The sequence below is a fragment of the Sinocyclocheilus rhinocerous genome, unplaced genomic scaffold, assembly GCF_001515625.1.
Source record: "Sinocyclocheilus rhinocerous isolate Xijiao unplaced genomic scaffold, SAMN03320098_v1.1 scaffold1516, whole genome shotgun sequence".
Lineage (NCBI taxonomy): Eukaryota > Metazoa > Chordata > Actinopteri > Cypriniformes > Cyprinidae > Sinocyclocheilus > Sinocyclocheilus rhinocerous.
In genome coordinates this window covers 200,620-208,502 of record NW_015627885.1, presented here as the reverse complement: position 1 = coordinate 208,502, position 7,883 = coordinate 200,620, and the positions used below count along the sequence as shown (strand labels likewise).

Sequence of the window (7,883 nt, the reverse complement as noted above, 5' to 3'; positions counted from 1 at the left end):
TAGCATGTAGCTAATCATGATTCTAACATGATTCGCATGTTGTTAACAAGTTTCTAGCATGATTAGCATGTTTGCTAGAATGTTTTACCATAATTAGCATGTTACTAACATTTTGCTACCATGATTAACATGTTGTTAGCATGTTTCTAATGTTATTAGCATGTTGCTATCATTTTTCTAGCATGATGTTGTTAACGTGACTATCATGATTAGCATGTTGATAACATGTTTCTAGCATGATTAGCATGTTCTTAGGAGGATTAACATGTTGTTAGCATGTTTCTAACATGGTTAGCGTGTTGTTAGCATGTAGCTAATCATGATTCTAACATGATTCGCATGTTGTTAACAAGTTTCTAGCATGATTAGCATGTTTGCTAGAATGTGTTTTACCATAATTAGCATGTTACTAACATGTTGCTACCATGATTAACATGTTGTTAGCATGTTTCTAATGTTATTAGCATGTTGCTATCATTTTTCTAGCATGATGTTGTTAACGTGACTATCATGATTAGCATGTTGATAACATGTTTCTAGCATGTTTCTAACATGATTAGCATGTTGATATCATGTTTCTAGCATGATTAGCATGTTGCTAGCATGTTTCATGTATTTGCAGTTCCGTGTTTGTGTCGTCGCATTATTAAATGTGTACATTGTCATTTAAATTTAGCCACCCTTTATTCAAACGCAACAATTATTTACAGAATTTAAAAAACAAAAACAAAATAGAAAGAAAAAGTCCTATGAATTCTATTTGGTCAGACAATACAATTAGAATCATTCCACATTGTGAGATTTGCTTTTTTTATGAATCAGAGGCAACAATTTGACATCAAACAAAAATGCGATTAATGACACAGTAATGAAACCAAACGATACTTTCTAAAGTAACGAAATGAAATGCCTCTCCCGAAAGGCTGTCGAATTACACATGCGTACACACACACATCCCGTCCCACTCAAACGATGTGAAATTACATTCAAAACATTTGTTATTAACAGTCCTATGTGCTAGTTTAGAACTGTAGTCGAAGCGGTAGGAAGATGAGATATTATGAAAAAGGCCTTAATGTGCGTCAGGAACTCAAAGTGAGTGTAGAAATGATATTTGTGCTGACTTTCTGTACTGTGAATGTGTTTGTGAAGTTTATCCCGGTTCTCAAGATGTGAGTAGTTACAACGTCCTGCTCCAATGCCAAGCAGTTCACAGTAGCTTCATGCCAGTTCATTGCCGGCTGCAGAGGCGTGTTCAGATGACTTCAGGAGGGTGCTTAAAACTGCATATGAAAAACCAAATAAACATCCATGTCAAAAATACAGTAAGCCGTTCACATCAGTATCATGTGACTGTAGTTTATGACAGTGCTCCTGGTTTCCCTTCAGGACACGGCTGGACATCACATGTTGACCAGCACAGTACTGGAATTGTTTATTCATTGTATAAAAATAAACAAGATGTCTTTATAATCAAGCACTGAATTCTGTTAATATTATCATGAACTGAACAGGCCTTGTTTTTTAGACACACATACTTTGACGTCAACAGCAAAAGAGATGGGAAGGTTACTGAGTGGTTACTAAGGTGTTGCTAGGTAGTCATTAGAGGGTTCTGAGTGGTTTTTACGTAGTTGTTAGGGGGGGTGTTTCTAGGTGGCTGCAAGGTAGTCATTACAGGGTTTTGGGTGATTACTAAATAGTTGTCAAGGGGTTCTGGTTGGTTGCTTGGGTGTTGCTAGGTAGTTGCTAATGGGTTATTTTGTGTTTGCTAGATAGATTAGGGGGTTCTGGGTGGTTGCAAGGTAGTTGTTGGAGGTTCTGAGTGGTTACTAAGGCGTTGCTAGGTAATCGTTAAGGTGTTCTGGGTGGTTGCTAGGTAGTTGTCGGAGGTTCTGTGTGGTTACTAGGGTGTTGCTTGGTAATCGTTATGAGGTTCTGGGTGGATGCTAGGTAGTTGTTGGGGGTTCTTAGTGGTTACTAGGGTGTTGCTAGGTAATCGTTAAGAGGTTCTGTGCGGTTGCTAGGTAGTTGTTGGAGGTTCTGAGTGGTTACTAGGGTGTTGCTAGGTAATTGTTAAGAGGTTCTGTGTGATTGCTAGGTAGTTGTTGGGGGTTCTTAGTGGTTACTAGGGTGTTGCTAGGTAATCGTTAAGAGGTTCTGTGTGGTTGCTAGGTAGTTGTTGGAGGTTCTGAGTGGTTACTAGGGTGTTGCTAGGTAATTGTTAAGGTGTTCTGGGTGGTTTATGGGTAGGCGTTAGAGGGTTCTGACATCAGCAGCAAAATATATGGACAGTGTTTCCCTTCTAAGAATGAATACAATAGAATGTAATTTCTCCCTTCTAAGAATTTGTAAGTCTATTTTGGTGTCCAAATTCTGCAGAATTAGTTGTATTTTATTATTTGTTTTCATCACAGTTTCTCCCTGCTGAGCAGATCTGAGATCAACCAGCTGAGAAACGCCTGTTTATGGCCCTATCCAGTGCCATACAAACACATAAATATAAGTGAAAACCATGATTTAAAGGTGAAAATGAGCAGTGAATGGCTCACCCTCATGGCTCTGCGTGCCGTTCTCTTCTTTGGCGCTCTCTGGGTCACCTGAAGAGAAAGCATATGTTCTCATTCAACAGTTACCATACTAGCTGCTTTATCTGTGACTTTTACTTGGTTTTATTTAGTGACTTTATCTGTTTTTTTTTTGTTTTGTTTTTTATAATCTTTTTTTTTCTGACATGTTGGTGTTATATCTTTCACTTGGATCTTATAAGTTGCACTAGCCACTAGCAGCACCAAACAAAATTACAAAGATAATGTATGGATGTGTTTGTGTGTGAATGTGTACTTTTGAAACTGTAAGGGACCTGCAAAGTTTACATAAAGACCGGCTTTTATGCCATGAATGTCACTTTTTATATGTTGGTTTTAGCAGGTAAACACATTTCACATTTCAACTGAATTTCATTCAGAGTGCATGATGCATGAACATACAGTATGACTGTTTTCAAACAGGTTTCCTTAACAATTACACCTGCTCCAAACTCCACATCATTGGTTGAGCAAATGTTATGTTGAGACCAAGTAGAAAAACACATTTGATGGTGCAGAAACAACACAATTCGCCTGTTGTGTTTTAGACTGTAAGTGTTTTAGATTTCATATTTATAAATCATGTGTCAGCACTTGTAACTATGACAGTGTTTTACTGATTCACATCTGAATGTCTTCTAGAGCATGAGCAGAGCCACAGACCTCTCTGGACCTTGAAGCACAGTTTCTTCTTCTGATAGGTGAAGTATCCCGTTATGGCACCAACAGCTGCTACTGCAATCCCACAAACAACACCAACAACCGTACCAGATCCGCTGTCTGCAACAGAACCACCCACACCAGGTCAACAAGTCAAAGCAGGTATTCACAGTCGTGTCACTATGTGGCTGTATGGTTACGCGAGTGTTCTGGGTGGTTGCTAGGGAGTTGTTGGGGAGTTCTGGGTGGTTGCTAGGGAGTTGCTGGGGAGTTCTGGGTGGTTGCTAGGGAGTTGTTGGGGAGTTCTGGGTGGTTACCAGGGAGTTGTTGGGGAGTTCTGGGTGGTTACCAGGGAGTTGTTGGGGAGTTCTGGGTGGTTACCAGGGAGTTGTTGGGGAGTTCTAGGTGGTTACCAGGGAGTTGTTGGGGAGTTCTGGGTGGTTACTAGGGAGTTGTTGGGGAGTTCTGGGTGGTTACTAGGGAGCTGTTGGGGAGTTCTGGGTGGTTACTAGGGTGTTCATAGGTAGTTGCGAGCAGTGCGGGGTAGTAATTTGGATTACATAATCATATTCCAAAAATGAAACACCTGTAATTAGATTACATTTTAAAATTCTCGGAATTAGACTACTGTTACTTTTTGTTGATTATATGATTACGTATTATTCACACAATTGCAATTCATTATTCATAATTTATGTATTCTCCCTAATTATTTTTTTCTTTATCTTTTAAATTCATTTCTAAAATAGCCTACCGCTTATATACATTCAGAAAATACATATAGATAATTATATACATTGGGAAACCTTGACACAATGTAACGTTTATTGCACTTCATGTTTTCCCCCCGTGTCTCTCTGATCTTCAGGTCTGTAGATGTGGCTCGGTTCCCCTCCTTGAAACCAAGTCTGTGGGATTTTTTTAACCTGTTTTATTGTCCAGCAGGTGAAAATATTTGGGTCACTTATTAATATTTATGCTCAGTGTTTTGAACACACCTCTAACACTGAGCACTAATAACAGTGATGCTTGACTTAACAAACACCAGTAATAACACAATCAGACACAAAGATCTGCTCGTTCCTTATTCTGCTTCATGTGTTCACTAAAGTCAACAAACACAGATCAACTGTTAAAATCGCTATTTATTTTTTATAATATCAGTGGATAAGAAGAAACAAGAGATTCAGATAAAGGTCCACTAGATGGCAGTATTATATTGGAGCCACTTCAGGTTTATATTGAAGCCTATTTCTGCCACATAAAAAAAATAAAACATGCTTTGATAAATCATAATTGACAAAAAAAAAATCTTTAAATTGTTTAAATTAAATAATTAAAACACAATTATGAGATAAAATTTGAAATTATGAAATGTTAAGTCATAATTGAGACAAGTCAATTATGACAAAAAGATATCATTATAACATACTAATTTATGGCAAAAACATAAACTTTTTGTCATAATTACATGACTTTTTATCTCATAATTTCGAAATGTTATCTCATAGTAATTTTGACTTATTTTTTCGATGAAATATGTTAGATGATATTAGTCAGAATGTCTGTGTTTTATGACATAAATCCCCAAAAGGATAATTCATAATTTTGACTTTTATTTTTTTATTTTATTTAATTATGACATTGTCATTATTTAAACTTTTTCTCATAATTATGACGTTTTGTCATAATTGTTTTTTTTAATCTCATAATTTTACGTTTTTATGGGTTTTTTTGTAAGTTATGTTTTTCCTTTATTATTTTCTTTCTTTCATCAATATTATTTTTAGTCAGAATGTTTTTATCTCATAATTTTGCCATTTTATCTCATAATGTCTTAATGTCATAATTGTGACTTTTTCTCATAATTATGACTTTTAATAATTAAATTTTTTTTTTAAGTCTCAATTTTAACATCAGAAACAGAACCCAAACCTGTGTTATTTTATTTCTTCCATGAAACATGTTAGATTATTTTAGTCAGAATGTTTTTTATCTCATAATTTCTACATTTTATCTCATAATGACTTTGTATGTCATACTTGTGACTTTTTCCCATAATTGTGACTTTTGAAGTCAATTTCGAAAGAGCTGTAGACTGGAAACTAGAGAATGTGTTTTCACTATAGAAGTTTTCTGTCAGTTTCTGATATTTCCAGGTTTAGAGGATCCTGCGAATATTACGAAGCAGACACTTCACATAGCTACAGCTTGGTTTCTGCTTCAGTATTTATCACAAGCACTAATGCAGCAGTGGCACTTATCAATAGTCTACCCACAATGCTCTGCTGCAGAGAAGCATCAGTACGCCCGTCACAGTCGGTCCCACCGGACGCCGGCGTAGGATTCGATGGAGCGGAGCGAGACTCGACACATGCAGTGACAGGAATGTTTGTGAGGGAAAAGCCCTCAAGGAGGCGACAGGCAAGACTGAACCTGACTTACAGATCCTGCAGGAGATGAAAGAGAGCGAAAGTGCTGCCCACAGAACAAAAGACGCTCAACAGGAGTTTATTTACTTGGTGACACATAAGAAGCATGAGAGGAGACGTGGCTTCTGACATTCACTGATAAAATTAAGGAAAAACTGACCTGTGATTATCCTGTCATCATTTACTCACTCACGTCACTCCATTTACTCCAGATTTAAAGTGACTTACAAAAGAGGAACAAAAGCTTTCTGTCAAAGAGCCAACACTATTCGCAATATATTCTGACTATCTAACATGCTTTATGGAAAAAAGGAAATGATAAGGGTAATTTAGATTAGATTAGATTAGATTTAACGCAATGACAATAAAGTTTAATCTAATCTAAATTACTCTTATGTCCTTTCTTCCATGAAACATGTTAGCTGATATTAGTCAGAATGTTTGTTTTATAATGTAAATCTCTAAAAGCATCGTTTCATAAGTAAGACATTATATTTAATAATTATGGCATTTTATGTCATTTGAAATTTCTACTTTTTCTGAAAATGATAACTTTTTAAATGTCATATTTTTTATCTCATAAATGACATTTTGTCATAATATTTTTTTATTTCAATACCTCATATTTTAAACTTTTATTTTGACATGTCGCAAACCTGTATGATATTCATCATTTAGACTCTTTATTTCATGATTCTGACTTTTTGTCAATTTTGACTCATTATTTCAACTTTTTTCTCATAATGATGTTTTTGTCATAATTTTGACTTTTTATGCCATAATTTCGATTTGCCATAATTACATTTTTTTTTATCTTGTAATTGACTTTTTACTCTCATAATTGGTATTTTGTTATAACGTTGACTTTTATCTCCTAATTTAGGCTTTTTTTAATCTCATAATTTTAACTTTGTCATAATTTTGACTTTTCGACAAAAAAAGTTTGTTTTATAACATCAATTCAATTCATGATTTAGACTACTTAATAATTATGATATTTTATGCCATAATTCCAACATTTTAACTTTTTCCCCATAATTATAACTTTTTTGACATTTTATCTAGTAATTTTTATTTTATTTTTTTTCGTTTATTGGTAATTTCGTTTTTTTTTAAGTCATAATTTCAGCTTTTTGTCATCATTATGATTTTTTTATTTCAACATGTCACTCCAAACCATATTAATTTCTTTCTTCCATGAAACATGTTAGATGATCATGTCAGAATGTTTGTGTTTTATTACGTCAGTCCATAAAATGACATGGTGCCAGTTTTACATCACTGGTTCCTGCATGCGTTGAAAGCAAACGTGACGTGTTTAACAGCTGATCACTATTTGTTCTGAACACATGAAGCAGAATAAGGAATGAGTAGATATTTTGTGTCTGTTAGACTGGGTGGGACGGCAGGTATTACAGATGATCAATTCATGCTGGAAATGATGATCGTGTTATTACTGGTGTTTGTTAAGTCAAGCATCACTGTTACTAGTGCTCAGTGTTAGGAGTTTGTTCAAAACACTAAGCATTAGTACTTATAAGTGACCCTGACACCTGCTGGACAATGAAATGGGTTAAAAAACAATCTCACAGGCTTGCTTTGAAGGAGGGACCCGAGCCACACCTACACCACACCAACACCCTAGTAACCACACCGAACCCCTAACAACAAGAATCCACCCAGAACCCTCTAATGACTCCTAGCAACCCCCTAGTAACCACCCTGAACCCCCTAAGAACTACCTAGCAACCACCCAGAACCCTCTAATGACTCCTAGCAACATCCTAGTAACCACCCTGAACCCCCTAAGAACTACCTAGCAACCAACCAGAACCCTCTAATGACTCCTAGCAACACCCTAGTAACCACACCGAACCCCTAACAACAAGAATCCACCCAGAATCATCTGACTCCTAGCTACACCCTAGTAACCACCCCGAACCCCCTAAGAACTACCTAGTAACCACCCCGAACCCCTAACAACAAGAATCCAACCAGAACACTCTAATGACTCCTAGCAACACCCTAGTAACCACACCGAACCCCTAACAACAAGAATCCACCCAGAATCATCTGACTCCTAGCTACACCCTAGTAACCACCCCGAACCCCCTAAGAACTACCTAGTAACCACCCCGAACCCCTAACAACAAGAATCCAACCAGAACACTCTAATGACTCCTAGCAACACCCTAGTAACCAC

The 7,883-nt window shown here is 36.5% G+C and overlaps 1 long non-coding RNA gene across 3 annotated transcripts in view; it reads right to left on the bottom strand.

Moving 5' to 3' along the window:
• Window positions 1-6,878: 6,878 nt before the first annotated feature.
• Window positions 6,879-7,883, bottom strand: part of LOC107734556 (uncharacterized) — a 4,051-nt gene continuing 3,046 nt past the window's right edge. Inside the window, exons 1-3 of one of the 3 annotated variants that reach the window (XR_001639114.1) lie at window positions 7,804-7,852; window positions 7,637-7,771; window positions 6,879-7,604 (exon numbers count right to left, since the gene is read on the bottom strand). This is a non-coding gene — a long non-coding RNA (uncharacterized LOC107734556). Of the gene's footprint in view, window positions 7,605-7,636; window positions 7,853-7,883 lie in introns of those variants that run through there. The other 2 variants (XR_001639109.1, XR_001639115.1) reach the window with 2 other exon arrangements.